At 39.8% G+C, this 16,563-nt stretch overlaps 1 protein-coding gene across 1 annotated transcript in view; it reads right to left on the bottom strand.

Annotated features, from left to right (window-relative positions):
• Positions 1–16,563, bottom strand: part of LOC124264799 (histone-lysine N-methyltransferase EHMT1-like) — a 53,807-nt gene that overhangs the window by 25,972 nt on the left and 11,272 nt on the right.

Genomic DNA, 16,563 nt, shown 5'->3' with positions numbered 1-16,563 from the left:
AGGGAGCTGAGAATGACAACCGAGCTCATTCTGATAAATTGACCGGGATAAATATTTAAGGCTTGATTATATTTTAGGGTGCGTGCTCAATGCATTATATATGTGCACATTATTACAATATGATGAATATCAACAGTATGTCGTACAGACCACGAAGGAGAGACAAATGTCGGAGAACGTCCATTGAGGACCGTACGGTTTCTTGCCTATGTGTACAGCCAGTTCAGTTTAGGTCACAAGTACAAGAAAGTCTACACAACCAAACTTGCCAATTACGTGTATATCTCCACCTCTCTTACCTAACTTCACAGCAACGTCTTATGGAGGTAAAAAGTGAGGTGCAAAAACAATAAACAAATAAACAAACAACCAAACAATCATTTTATTTCAGCATTCAGAACTTAGGCCCCCGTAAAGTTAACCGTGCAACAGCAAATAGTCCCAATTGTGAAGATCGGACTCAGAGATTTGTAGCATTTTTAATGTAATTTTAAAATGTTTAAGATGCCATGTATCGGAAAACTGCAGAAGCGCTATCAAACTATCCCAAATATAGTATAGAAATGGGAAATATTTTGAACGAATGTTAACATATGCGTCGCATATCAATACAAAATTGATTTCATTTTCAGTCACACGTAAATAGACACAACCATAACCTATGTTATATTTGGGACTAGACTTTCTCAGTAAAGTACAGATCTTAGTACTTTTGGTAGGTCGAGTCAGATTGGAGTCAGGCACCTAATCGCCATCACACATTCTGAGCAATACCTCTACAAAAGTACATGTAGAATCCCTGTCAGATGTGGCCCATAGCTGTCACTCTTCATAATTTGCCTCCATTTCTAAGTACTAAAACTTCAGTTTAGCCGAGGTTAACTTCAGACCCCATATGCTACAAAATGTTTGTAAGACATCTAATGCTCTTTGCAGTTTGAGGACTGTAACTGAAAAAAACCCATTCACATAGATAGTAGCATGTCATGGTGGACAAAGACTTCTCTACTTCCAAACTTATCATTCTCTAAGTTGTTAGCAAATAGTGAAAACAAAAGGGGACTTGAAGTGCAGCCTTGTTTATCACCACTTTAAGAGCTCTATAGAACCGACATACTATTTTGGATTTTTTTTATAAGTATCCTTTTCTCATGAATACCGTTCGAGTAAAGAACAAAGAAGCCCCCTATTAACCGAATCGAAGGCCTTCTGGAAATCAATAAACAGGCTGCAAAACCTTCCGTTTCATTTCGACATATATTTCTGAACTAGAGAGTGTTGTATAAACATATTGGCAACTGTAGACTTGTCCTTCTGGAAACCTGCCTGGCATTCTGGAAGTTTGTCATAAAATTCCTCAAACTATTTCCATGTTATATAGAGCCAGCGTAAAAACCTTGCCACAAATGTCCATAAGAGTGATGCCTTGATATTCATTTACATCATGGTCATGATGCGTCATTACTGTACTGACTAAATTCCGGCACAAAGTCACATTTCGATAGTCATCTTTTCACACACTTTTGCCTTTCGTAATCAGTATATTTACTCAAAAGTATTTAAGTTATATTAAAGCTGGTGGGGTAGCCTAGTGGTTAACGACAAAGGCCCATGTTGAATTCCTCGCGTGAGTACATTTCTGGTGTCCCCCGCCGTGATATTGCTGGACTATTGCTAAAAGCGGCCTAAAACCCAACTCACTCACTCACTCACTCATTGCACCTGACTAAATTCTAGCCCAAAGTTACATTTTGCAAATAATCTTTTCACACACTTTTGCCTTTCGTAATCAGCATGTTTTTACTAAAAAGTATTTCAATTATATGAGGGGCGGTGCGATAGCCTATTAGTCAAAGAGTTCGTTCGTCACTCCAAAGGTCCCTGTTGCATTCCCGACGTGAGTACAATGTGTGAAGCCCATTTCAGGTGTCCCTCGCGGTGATATTTCTGGAATGTTGCTTAAAACGGCGTAAAACCCAGCTCATATTATTCAATTCAGTTATTTTAAGACATGGATAATCTCAACAAAAGTAGCATAGGTCTAACTCTTTAGTGAAACCTAAAGGAGAACATCTATGGCGGTGAGTAGCAGGTCACACAGACACACAGTCACACAGACACGCACACACCCAATTAAGATCCGTGACACATACCACAACAAATAACAAGAAAACATTCAACCTACCCATTGCTTGATCGCCCTCTGAATTAGACAGAATGGGATCTTGTGCCCGGAACGACATATTTGAAGGTGATCGGCGACGGTCCCTTATGATTAATGAATGTGATGGAAAAAAGACGTGTGTCTGAGTGCTAAGGAACCCTTACGATTTATATAACTCTCCCTTTGCAACATCACGTCACCATGGTAACTGGTGTAGTATTTCGCAGGAAACCCCTTATTTTATTAACAGCTTTCTTCAATTGTTTTTTACATAAGCTCTTCTTTTCCTGACACGTACCCAAGCCAGTATTCTTGGTGACCATCATCCGGTGTGCAGCTGAATCATTGTGACCAGTATATAGCCAGTATTCTTGGTGACCATCATCATCCGGTGTCCAGCTGAATCATTGTGACCAGTACACAGCACAGCAGCCCAGTAAGACCACGAACAGGAACACTTCATATGGCCACCACTACATCAATGATTCTAATAAAGTCGAACACAGGCGTCAAAACAGGCTTTAATGTATGGAGTGTGTGGCACATGTATTTGAAAGTAAGTAAGTAAGTAAGTAAGTTACATAAACGCAGCTTTCGCCGAGCTCACATGCCTACGAAACACCATAGGCGGATCCAGGATCTCACCCTTGGATCCGCCAATGAACACTATATTTCACAATATATTTGCGGATATTTCGACCACGGTGAAAAATGAAAAATGTATGCATCGAGTCCGGCCTTCAGTTGACCACAGGAGAAGTGAGGGCTATATGAGCCACGTCCCGCTGTTGGTTAAGCGTTTGTTACAGTAACTTAAAACGAAACCCTATTTCCCGTTGTAACACTTTTATAAAATCATATCACGGAGTCTGAAAGACAGTTGCTTTGAAGAATGTGTACGTTAGATCATAGAATGTTAGCATTCGACCGATCAGTTAACAAACACATTTCATAATGGAGTTGGGGCGGTGGGGTAGCCTAGTGGTCAAAGCGTTCGCTCCTCACGTCGAAGGCCCGGGTTCGATTCCCCACATGGGTACAATTTGTGAAGCCCATTTCTGGTGTCCCCCGCCGTGATATTGCTGGAAAAACGGCGTAAAACCATACTCAGTCAGTCAGTCGTAATGGAGTTAAAACTGAGCATAACCGACATTCATCTCAACGACGGCTGTAACTGTTTTAGATCGTTTTTCTTTGGTCTGAAGCACAAACCTATATTCAGAACCTCCCCCAATTCCCCACAAATAACTAAATTATGGTGAAAAATTATTGAATAATTATTTACCCCCAAACAACAACAACAAAACAACCCCCAAAAAAAACAACAAAAAACAAAATAAAAACATAAGGTAAAGGTATTAGTCGGGGTAGATGTTGCATTGTAGTTTACGTTGACAGGCGTGTGTGATTATTCAGTAGGCAGCTACTTGCAATCGTCACTGAAGGACGACATCCGATCCAACACAGCCAATATGAACTGATATAATTATTCAAACAACCTGAATATGCTGTTTCGACACTATACATAGATGAATAAATTATTGAAACCATTTTATAGTTGATATCAAAAATATTTTTTTTGCTGGGGTGAAACTACCCCCAAACGGGGTGAACGTGTTGAGGTGAAACGACTATGGGTGAACGTGCTTGGGGTGAAACAACCCGGGTGAAACGACTTGGGGTGAACGTGTTTGGGGTGAAATGACCCGTTACGAATTATTCAACCTAGTGCCGCAACCGCAAATAATGCAAGTCTTTACTGAGAGAAAACTAAATATTCGATTCGGTCCTTTCGTGCCTTTCTGGTGTCACCCGCAGTGATATTGCTGGAATATTGCTCAAAGCGGCGTAAAACCATACTCACTCACTAACTCTTTCGTACCTATATTAGGTCAGCTGTATAGCGTCATCACGAACAATTGGTATTATCATCTGATTCATCACGAGCTAACCGTATTTACATGGGCTCAGATGTCATCAGGTGTATTTGTCAGTGAGAACACATACCTCCTCGTGAGCGTGATGAATCACCACGGACACCCGGTGTCTCGAATACACATGTCACCACGATAATATCTCAAAATGAACACATGTATCATGTTCAGTGAAGATTCAGGTTAGAAGTCTTTATTCGGCAACCCATGCTTGTCGTAAGAGGCGACTAACGGGATCGTGTGGACAGGCTCGATCGCTGACGTGGTTGATGTATTTCATGGTATCCGATGACCAAGATTTTAGATATACAGCTGTAATATCATAACACACAAAAAATGAAACTATGTCATTGTGAATACGAGTGTCGCAGTTGCAAGAAGACCGCAGTGTGTGAGCATTACTTTTTTAGGAAATAGTTGCTTCAATATCTTCATATGACGTCTATTAAAGTGATGAGTACTCTAAGATCTTGATGTGATGTTGTATTATCACATAGCTAAAAAAACCCTGTTTTTATCCTTATTTTCTCGCAAAACATACGTATATGAAAATACTTTTGAGTGTTAATGTACACGTACTTAGTCCACAATAGCATAGCAACACTACAGCATAACAGGTTTAGAATTATTTAGATGTGTCAATATAATTTTAAGTTCAGATACGAGCGTAAATGTGCTGCCATGGCAACACAACAGCAATAGTAATGGACTGTGATATAGTTCAACAAAACAATTCTTTATATATTCCCTCGCCAAATGTATTTGTGGATATAAATATGTCTTTAAATTTACATGCGTGTGTAAATGTACTGCTAACATAACAACAGCAATAGTAATGGACTGTGACAGAGTTTAACAAAACAGCTTTTATCTTATTCCCTCGCAAATATATTATTACATTTTTCAATACTGATGTGTGTGTGTGTAGAGAAACTGCACCACTGCAATAATGAAAGACCTTTGTTTGTAGCGTATTGCAATAACCTCTATATGGGTTTCAATCACACAATCCAAACATGATGTTTTGCCATTTAGTCGGTTCCTAAGTACACTACTGGGGACCCCCTCTGCATTCGGGTATCCCCATTTTGGCTGAATAAAATATGGGAAGCTTCAATCCAAACAGACCCAAACATCCTTCATACTACATTATCCCTTTCAGGAAATGACTGTATACATATTAAAACGTTTTTGCGTCGTGAAAGCTAATTTAATGGCGTGGTTCTCCAATCTACAGTCTACATCTGGGAGCCAATGTTTACAAATAGACATTCCCTAGTTGTGGAGAAAACCGATAGGAAATGTCAATACACAGGAAGACCATAAAACCCGAGTGCGGGCAATGATTCTGTCATAACCATAACTAGTCTTAAACATAAAATATAACATTCAGAGGAATGCGTGCGGATATTATATATAAGCTTTGAATGGTCAGAATTTATCTCATGGCAACACTTGTTTTAGTATTTTCGCAAAAGTGAAACTTCAGACAAAGGCGTTAAATTTGGCGAAATACTGTCATTTCATATTGACTATTCTTACTTTGAGTACTGAGTAGCCCACAACAGATGCCAAGTCGTTGACAGTTTCTATTACTGTTTTTTTGGCTTGTTCAATGCCGTATCTAGCAATATTCCAACAATATGATAATCCTGCAGGTATCCACATACTTGACTTTACAATCAAGAGGTTGATATGTCGAGCGACACGCCACTTTATCGGGGTTCCGTGACATTCAGTCGACCAAATCCTCAAGTCTGACCATATGACCCAAGTAGACTCTTACGACTAGCACCAATCTAATTCTACCCGGGAATCCATCATGGCAGGGTGGAAATAGAATCAGAAGACCAAAGTGCGTCAAAGTAGACAAGACTCGGGTCAAATTGTAGTCCTACGGAGGGTATGCTTGTAGTATGTATAAAACCTACATTGTCTGTCGGCTCAGTCAAATAACACCATTACATCCTTTTTGCTGTTGAAGACTACCCTGGATACGAACACAAGTACGTAGTGTCACGAGGAGTTATGTGAGTGAGTGAGGTTTTACGCCGCTTTTAGCAATATTCCAGCAATATCACGGCGGGGGATGCCAGAAATGGGCTTCACACATTGTACCCATGTGGAGAATCGAACCTGGGTCTTCAGCGTGACGAACGAACGCGTTAACCACTAGGCTACCCCACCGCCCCTGGAGTTACGTGTATTGACATACACTGCAAATACATACAATATAGAGGAACAGACTCTTGTTTAAGAAACGTTGCTTTACAGACACATATTGTATACGAACGTGGGGTGTATTGGGTACATTTGTTTCAGGATCTATATGATAGACTAAGACAAATACTAAAATAACGTTCACTAACGTCAAATACATTAGAGCCAGTCACATAACCGCGAAGCTGAAGTAGGGATATTTCGCCACTATTTGGGCTGGCTTGGACACACAACACACAAAGTACCGGTTCGATTGTCAACATGGGTTGAATGCGGTGATGTCCTGGATTACTGCTGTAACCCGGGAAATCAGTAACGGGAGAACAGTGCCAATACTCCGTACCGATCAATGTAATTATATAAGTGTCCATGAGATACAGACATCTCTTTAAAATCAATTTTATAGGAATAACACACCGAATGATATCAAACCCTGTCTGAAATTGCGAGCAATGTTAGACTTGTCGATTTCAAAATACCACGTGAACATTTTTTATTTCAAAATCACCTTTTCGAAATTGGAAATAGAATATATGTCCCTCGGTGTTTCAACGTCGGCACTTCCCGGAAAGGCTAGGAGATCTTTAGTTTGAAAAGGTCTTCCAGCAATGATAATTAATGGCACATCAACACACGCTTCACAAAAGAGATTCGTGAAATATCCCTTGTCATCAGTCAGGAAGTTCGTGACTTCCCTCTCAGCTGTATCCCTTCTCACTTTAATGTAGGCGTGGTATATGCTCAAAACGTATATTGGATATACTGTGGAACAGAAGACGCCCCTTTCGCCAGTATATATACAATAAGCAATAAGAAGTAAAATTTTATGTGTTTTCACTTCTCGTCACTGGTGTGTTCCAATTACAAGAACCCGGGTGTATATTTGGTATTTTTGTGGTATATGCTCAAAACGTATATTGGATATACTGTGGAACAGAAAACGCCCCTGTCGCCAGTATATATACAATAAGCAATAAGAAATAAAATTGTATGTGTTTTCACTTCTCGTCATTGGTGTGTTCCAAAAACCAGAAGTATATTTGGTATTTTTGTGCACATAAAACGTCAAAGCCTGAGAACAACCAGTCTCAATTATTCAACTGGACGTAGAAAACAAAACAGCTGTGACAGGTCATGAATGAATCACTGAAAATCAGACATGACACGAAACGAAACAGGGTAAGCATATAAATGGTAAAAATATTATGAACCTAATCTTGTAACAGCAGATGAGATTAACTGTTTACAACAAAAAACATAATAATTAATTACATCTATACTAATAAAATGGAAAGGATTTTAGTCCCGTGAACAATCATTGTCCCGTGTTTGGAATCCCCGTCTCCAGTCACCCTAGTAATTAATCCCAAAGAAGATATTGGAGAACCCCCTCAAGGCATCCCAACAAACACGCGGATCACTAAGCTGGTTCGTTTCATGACGGTTGGAAAGTGTAAATGATACCTTATGAACAGACTGTAAGTCGTCTATAAAACAGATAACTACGTATTCATGTGATTATTTCCCAATACCAGAACGCCACTCCGTTAACATGGGGATTAAACAGACTTGCGACTACATCAGGCCTTAACGTCACCATATGGGAATCGATGGTAAACACTCCCTCTTGCCAAGAGTATTCACTAACCCACCAAAAATCAATCAAAATAGACAGTTTAGTGGGAAAAGCAAATATTTTTCGAACCCTATTGGAATCACTGCAGCTGATCTTAACCAGTACTCGACAATCTTGGAAGAAAATGGTGGGTCCCTTGGCAGTTGTCAACATGAGATGACCTCTACTTCAGAACCCGTTCGTGTCAAAGTTTCGACGTTGATTATTATCGGTTGAAGTAAATATACCCTTGGGCCGTTCATACGTAAAGGTGATAGGTCGAATGGTTTTAGAATGACTGTAATGATTGTACTCGGTCACTTCAGAACAAACCAGGAGAGTATCTTTTTAACACGATTGTATTTCCTTGAGTGATGTATATGGAAATTTCCCGATCAATACCACCCAAATGGTAATCTTCGATAATGCTTGTTGCGCGAGAAAATTACCTCTGTATTTCTTTGCGAGTGCTGTGGACACGGTGTATTCACTCACACAGAAATATCGGCACTCTTAAGCTTGATTTACGACTTTGATTTGCATGGGAGACTGCAATTTCATTTACTGTAAAACCAGCTGATCTCCAAAGACATTCTGTTTGAAAAAAAATATCAAATCTCAGTGATGGGTCATCTGGTGTAACAAACATATTGAAAGGTCCACATCAATGTAGGGCAGTAATTTGTTCAAAAAGCATTTTGACACGTACAGCAGCCCGTGTGGTCGGTGCGCCACAGTCCCCCGATAGAAGCAGACGACACTTCAATCAAATGAAAGTCTCGCGAGAGTTGTGGGATGAGTATGTCCCCAGTATCACATAACTGTGACACAACTGTAATGAAACCCGCCTGTAGATAGAGCTCATTTTGTTATGGAACTCCAACTGTTATCGTAAAGATGTCGGATTTGTTATTTCATCTTAAGAACGTGAATTAATGATCCTGTCAGTTACGAGAACTTTTGCAAGGGATTGAGCAATCTTAAGTGCCTAGTGAGAGAGTGAGTTTGCCATATTCCAGCAATATCATGGCGGGGACACCAGAAACGGGCTTCACACATTGGGGAATCGAACCAGGATCTTCAGCGCGCCGAGCGAATGCTTTAACCACTAAGCTAAAATACCGCCCCCTTACGTACTGAATGTGTCTTCAACCAATTAACAAGAATGGTTTGTTTTATGCGGCGTTAAGCTTAACTCCTCATCCAAAGTGGGGATCGAACATTTATGATGCTGGGGAGCCAACACTTGAGCCAATATTTGAGGATACATCAACAGCCCATGCAAGCTATGATGTAAATAGATTAGGTGGTCAGGTGTTTGATTGCATGTCATCCTATCCGAACTGCATCATCGATGCTCATGACATCAGTCACTGGATTTGATGAAACAGCATTCTGGGACAGCAAAACATTTCACTAGCTGCACATAGATGTGTCAATACATAATTGCAGTGATACTTCATGAATCACCTTTTCTGTGTCAATCAGTCTGATCAACGATTCCCCGGATAACTTAGTCACAGGTATGTGCTTATGTATATCCCTGGACGTTTCAAGTAACCGCCAGGACGACAGGGTATCATTATACATAGTTCAGATGGAAAGGAATCGTGTCCAGAGCACTGGCTGAATATAAATGTTCAATGGCTCCGGTAGCAATGAGTATAGTTTCACGAAACTGAAATGTCATAACACGAGATGAGTTCAAGATGGTTTTACAACCTGATCAGGTCAGAATCCCTCTTGAAGTCTGATTACGTTACTAGGATTAGTCAATATGACAGATAAGAAACACAAAATTAGCATGTTGCGCGTGTAATGGAACTCAATGCTGTATGTATAGAGCATCACCTTCAATATTCATGAAGAATGGAACATTGTATTTTGTAATTGCGTTTACCTCAGTCATTATGATATTACATAATCGAAAATGACGTCTGGTATGAATTAAACATGGGCAACGCGTCTTTAAGAGTCTCGTCAGGCCGAATGAGAGTTTGGGTCATGAAAAGGCTCAACATGTAAGGCCCTTGAAGCCTTTTCCTGGAATATTGCTAAAACAGGCAAATAAACCTCCCTCACTCGACCTCAGATATATAGTTTACACTAAATCGTAATTCAACATATACTGATTTCTTCATTGTTCCGCGCAAACAACATGCCCGGTATCAGCACCGCAAGATTTATAGAAACTCTGTCGTTTCATTGCCTCTGATACTCCCACGAAAGTGAACGGTCAAACGAACATAAGCAATCAAAGGTGAACAAACATGCAAACGTGATAAGAACAATCAAGCGCTCAGTAGCAGACACAAAGTCAAATATGGACACAAACAAACACAAGCAAACAATCAAAAGTGGACAATCAATGGATGTGGATGCTCAATCGCGAACAGTCAAACAAACGAGGTTTCATTTTGTCAATTACTTGAAGCCAATGGGGCTGAACATTATTCCTGTCCCAGATTCATTGATGGTGAGCTGAAAATGCACGGAGGAAATGCAACAACCTGGAAAGCATATTCCTTCAGAGAGATATCTAATCTCTTGGCAGCTTTAAAACAAAATCAGTCTGATTATGTTTGTGAATTTTAGATACAAGGTTGTTTACCTGCAGTCTCACACCCGAACTTAACTTTCATTGAAAACATTTGCAGCAGTCCTAACAAAGGTTATCAAGAGGCAGAATAGATTTTCACTCAACAGAATCATAAACCCAGGTTCTGAAGCCCCTCAACCTAGCAGACGTTTCCTGTACCTGTTGGTGGGCGAATGTAACCATTTTCTGAAGCATTAACCAGCAAAGGCGCCAGTAAGCAATTTTAGGCCTGGTTAAGAGCCACAGTTCCAAGTCATCAACAAAGACTAACCCAAACCAAGGAATTATCACGCCTGGCGAGAACATAAAGAGATTGAGCTGTTTTACTCGATTAAAAAAGAGTGGTAACTTCACCGAAGAACTACAAAGAAAAAGAGCAGCATCGATTTTTAGACCCATCGTGGTAATTGAAACAGAAACTGTACAGGGAGTGTGCCCATCCACTTCAGAAGGTCAAAATACGTTGGCAAGGCATTTTGTCCAAACCTAGATAAGGGAAAATATCTTTGATATCTGGTGGGATGTGTATAAAAGTATCCATTGGTTATATTCCCAAAGTATACTGTTCGCAGAAAGTCTGTTGTAAAAGTCAATTTAATCATTGGCTTATCCTATCATAGTGACTGTGACTTGTATATGTGTGTGACACGTTCACTGTGTGTATGTTTGACGTACATGTATAGTGAGATAGTCGTATCTGTGTTACACGTTCACTGTGTGTATGTTTGATGTATAGTGAGATAGTCCTATCTGTGTGTGACACGTTCACTGTGTGTATGTTTGATGTATAGTGAGATAGTCGTATCTGTGTGGCACGTTCACTGTGTGTATGTTTGATGTATAGTGAAATAGTCGTATCTGTGTGTTGACACGTTCACTGTGTGTATGTTTGACCTATAGTGAGATAGTCGTATCTGTGTGGCACGTTAACTGTGTGTATGTTTGATGTATAGTGAAATAGTCTTATCTGTGTGTGACACGTTCACTGTGTGTATGTTTGACCTATAGTGAGACATTCGTTACTATCAATGTGTGACACGTTCACTGTTTGTGTGTTTCACTTGTAGTGAGATAGTCGTATCAGTGTGTGACACGATCAATACGTGTATGTTTGACGTATAGTGTGATAGTCGTATCACTGTATGTGAAATAATTGTGTCAGTGTGTGACACGTTCACTGTGTGTGTATGTTTCACTTGTAGTGAGATAGTTGTATCAGTGTGTGACGTGTTCACTGTGTGTATGTTTGACGTATAGTGAGATTATTGTCTCAGGGTGTGACACGTTCACTGTGTGTATGATTGACGTATAGTGAGGTCTCACTGTGTGACACGTTCACTGTGTGTATGTTTGACTTGTAGTGAAATGCAGTAATTGTATCAATGTGTAACACGTTCACTGTGTGAATGTTTGACTTGAAGTGACATTATTGTATCAGTGTGTGACATGTTCTCTGTGTTCATGTTTGACTTGTAGTGAGGTAGTTGTATCAGTGTGTGACGTGTTCACTGTGTATATGTTGGACGTACAGTGAAATAGTCGTATCAGTGTGCCACGTTCACTGTTTGTATGCTTTACTTATAAAGAGACAGTAACATCTGTTAGATGAGACACGCCTGCAGTGTGTATGTTTGACTTATAGTGCGGAGGACTTACCTGTTAGTGGTGACACGCCCGCAGTATGCCTGTTTGACTTATAGTGCGGAGGACTTACCTGTTAGTGGTGACACGCCCGCAGTATGCCTGTTTGACTTATAGTGCGGAGGACTTACCTGTTAGTGGTGACACGCCCGCAGTATGCCTGTTTGACTTATAGTGCGGATGACTTACCTGTTAGTGGTGACACGCCCGCAGTATGCCTGTTTGACTTATAGCGCGGAGGACTTACCTGTTAGTGGTGACACGCCCGCAGTATGCCTGTTTGACTTATAGTGCGGAGGACTTACCTGTTAGTGGTGACACGCCCGCAGTATGCCTGTTTGACTTATAGTGCGGATGACTTACCTGTTAGTGGTGACACGCCCGCAGTATGCCTGTTTGACTTACACCACATCGGACAAATCTCTATGTGGCACATCTTTTTTGGTGTGTTTATTTGACTGTTAGAGAAATGTGTGGCACATCTTGTTGGAGTGTGTATGGTAAAATCTGTGGCCCGATGTAACATGTGTGAGACAGAATAAACATTAGTGGTCAGTAGTGTTTGGAATTGGTTGAAATCTCACAATCGATGGTTGCTTCATTACCAACGAACAATCATCGAAAAAAATTGGTTAGCATCATTTTTCAGATTTTCCTATCCAGGTTGTTACTGCAGATATGTATAACATGATGCAACTTGTTACTTTAAAGTGATGACTAATATATCATAAACATAAACTTCCTGGAGTCTTAGAGAAATATTCAGTAATGACTTTTCAGTTAGTGAAGTGAGTTTTCTAAGAAATAAACATGTTTCCAGGCCCTGACAACTTCTAAGATATGTTCCATTGTCAAGTATTTCAAAGACTAAAACAGTAGTTCCAAAATCGTTTATGTTCGATTATGAGAAAATGTGATCGATTGCTTGGTCGTTTGGTCACTGCGACCAATCTTCGATTATTTCAATTAATCGGAACACCACTAGTGGTCACTGCTTTAAGGCACCGGTTGCTGGCAGTGAAAGGACGAGTCAACCATTGATGTGGAACGCACAACACATATTCCTTGACAACCTAATCTAAATTTATGGGTTGCCGTCGTTTTAATTACAAGACCATGTACACTGGTAATAACATTCCCTACGCAAATGTGATTATTGCACTGCTATTGTCATACTAATGCCATTAATAATGGTATAAGCTGATGGCGTGCACATGGGAATGTTACGTTGTTTGTTTCATGGGAATTGCTTGTCTTACAGAATACCCTTACACTCTAAACATTCAGTAAACTTGAGGTCAACGAAACATCATCTCGAAAGGAATTGGGTTCTTCAGATCTTTGAAGGAATTTGGGTTCTTCAGTTCTTTGAAGGAATTTGGGTTCTTCAGTTCTTTGAAGGAATTTGGGTTCTTCAGTTCTTTATAGGAATTATGTACTGTTGTTGATTGGATCAACTCCCAGATTAAAACTGGCATTGACAGTTCTACTTCTGGAGGTTTCTCCCAAATGGTAAACCTCCTAAATTGGCTCCGATGACATCGGGGTGACGTTACACCCCAACCCGGCCAAGAGAGCAATGCACACTATATAACCTACAGGCTCCTTACAATATGTGTATAACTATACAAGCACTCTTCGCGAGTACTGGTTCAAAGGCAAATACCCTGACAAAAACAGTATTACAAGTCTTCATAATGCTGACATTTGACCGAGAGCAACAAATGATATACAGATAGAGCAATATCCGTTGAAGGTCTAATGTGTTGTTGACAGTGGGGACAGGGCGAGTACGAGGTCAAATTGCTTGATTAAATGCCAGGAAAGATCGATAGGGAATTACCCTGATCTGCCGACTCCAACCCAACCATGTGTTTTACGCCGATGAGACGGATGCTTTTACGCCACAGTATCCTCTTCTTTGAAGTCACAGATAAAACAGTCTTACCTTCGGCATTGAGAAATGATATTTGTGAGTTACTATATTAACCACTGGCCATAGTCGCCGATTACTGTTATATCCTAGATCAGCCTCGGATGTTCTGTATTTGATATTCTTTGAAGTCTGTGCACACAAGCGTGTGAGTAATTCAAAGACTCCTTTGACATATGTAAACAGATATTTCCAACATTCTGAAATAGTCCAGATTCCTCCCTGTCGCGAAAAGATGAAGCTATCCACATTACGAACAGCTTTATTGATAGGTGAGATAGACCTCGATCAATTTTCCGATAGTATGTGGCGATGCAAAATCAGTTTAATTAATTCATGTTATGAGAGGCCATGGGAATATTTACAAAAAGCAGTAGTGAAAGCACATTTACAATGGGCCAGTAGTAAAAGTACATTTACAATAAGACAGTAGTAAAAGTACATTTACAATAAGACAGCAGTACAAGCACATTTACAAGACGCCAGTAGCACAAGTACATTTACAATAAGCCAGTAATAAAAGTACATTTACAATAAGACAGTAGCACAAGTACATTTACAATAAGCCAGTAATAAAAGTACATTTACAATAAGACAGTAGCACAAGTACATTTACAATAAGACAGCAGTACAGACAAATTTACAAGACGCCAGTAGCACAAGCAAATGTACAATAAATCAGTAGGAAAAGTACATTTACAATAAGACAGTAGTAAAAGTACATTTACAATAAGACAGCAGTACAAGCACATTTACAAGACGCCAGTAGCACAAGTACATTTACAATAAGCCAGTAATAAAAGGATATTTACAATAAGACAGTAGCACAAGTACATTTACAATAAGCCAGTAGTAAAAGTACATTTACAATAAGACAGCAGTACAAGCACATTTACAAGACGCCAGTAGTATAAGCACATTTACAATAATCCAGTAGTAAAAGCAAATTTACAAGACGCCAGTAGTATAAGCACATTTACAATAATCCAGTAGTAAAAGCGTATTTACAAGAAACCAGTTGCACAAGCACATTTACAATAAGTCAGTAGTAAAAGCCTATTTACAAGAAACCAGTTGCACAAGCAAATTTACAAGAGACAGAATGAGTACTCTCAGGTCATAGATGGTTTATCACTTCAACATTTATCAGGGAAATATATAACCTTGGTTTTCATTCTGTGCAGTAAGCTCTTAGTGCATAATGCTACCTTCGATCATCACATGCACTATCCTTTTACAGTATTGCCTCTACCATCGTTAAGGTGATTCATTTGATAGCATTTCAATCATCCTGTCCCATCTATTGTATTTCACCATAGAAAGGTTTTGTTCTGATGGCACTTGAGTTTGTTATGTACTACACAAATCATTGCTTCAATGACCTGGCTTCAGGGCTTTATGCATCACACAAGAGGTGATACTGCTTGAAGATTGACTCTGTGAGTCAACTGTGAGAATACTCAGACATACTCTCCCAAAGGAATTGTGACCACGACGTACTGTACAACTATCCTCAGGTGGAAGTAATAAAATCACTTCGACGAGTAACGTCTTTGAAACTGTGTAACTGCTGACCATACAAACACTCCTTCAAATCATTGTGGGCCATTGTATCGAAGACACAACGTTCTCGTGATATTTGCTGATACAGAAAGGTCACTGAGTTGATCTTCGAGCTAATATTATAACGACACGAGTAATCAGCAATGATGAATTAAAGATTGAACACTAGGGACACAGCCTTGCATTAATATGCGTTCACGTGCACTCATCACGGGGCTGACAAACATTCCAGAAGATGCTATTTATCATCATGGTTCGTCATCAATGTTCAGAGTATGTATTTGTCATTCATTGTTTAATCTGTGTAGTTGTTTCAACCATCTTCATTTCTGTAAACCTCCTTCTGTGTACTCCGTACGAGTGACGGAGTAGGGTTCTATGCCTCATCCAGCAGTGTCTTACTTCGAGGGTCAAGGGAGATATCCTGCAATTTGTGTATTTCTTAGGAAACAAGTAAACAGTTACGCTTGGTGACAAACAATCTCATGAAAGTGGAACGCAGACACATTCAGACGTCCCAAAGGCATCTGTGTATTATAGACCACGTGAAATGAGTGTGAGGAGAACAACAGAGTGCCCTAGCTTTCTAGAACACTTTTGGCTACAGCCGTTCCTATTAGAGATTTAGAATTACGTGTTTATTCACCGAGTAGAGAAATGAGTGATGGCTTGAATATGTTTCAACGTGAAAAAAAACATAAAAGAGAAGAATCCCCTTTTCAGAGAATCTCTCAGCAAATTAAAGCCCCAGCGATCCTCTTGAGGTACTCGATCAGTAAACTGTCATCCATGTTTTATCAAAGCGTGCTGTCTTTAGACCATTTAATAGATGATGTTGGGCAGTGGGCACACGGTTGTATGGTTTAACAAGATACATCCTCAGCGCTGGAATTA

Source organism: Haliotis rubra, unplaced genomic scaffold, assembly GCF_003918875.1.
Source record: "Haliotis rubra isolate DU_JTF1 unplaced genomic scaffold, ASM391887v1 Scf943, whole genome shotgun sequence".
Lineage (NCBI taxonomy): Eukaryota > Metazoa > Mollusca > Gastropoda > Lepetellida > Haliotidae > Haliotis > Haliotis rubra.
Note: the sequence above shows the minus strand (reverse complement) of the source record. Positions and strands in the feature narration are given on the sequence as shown.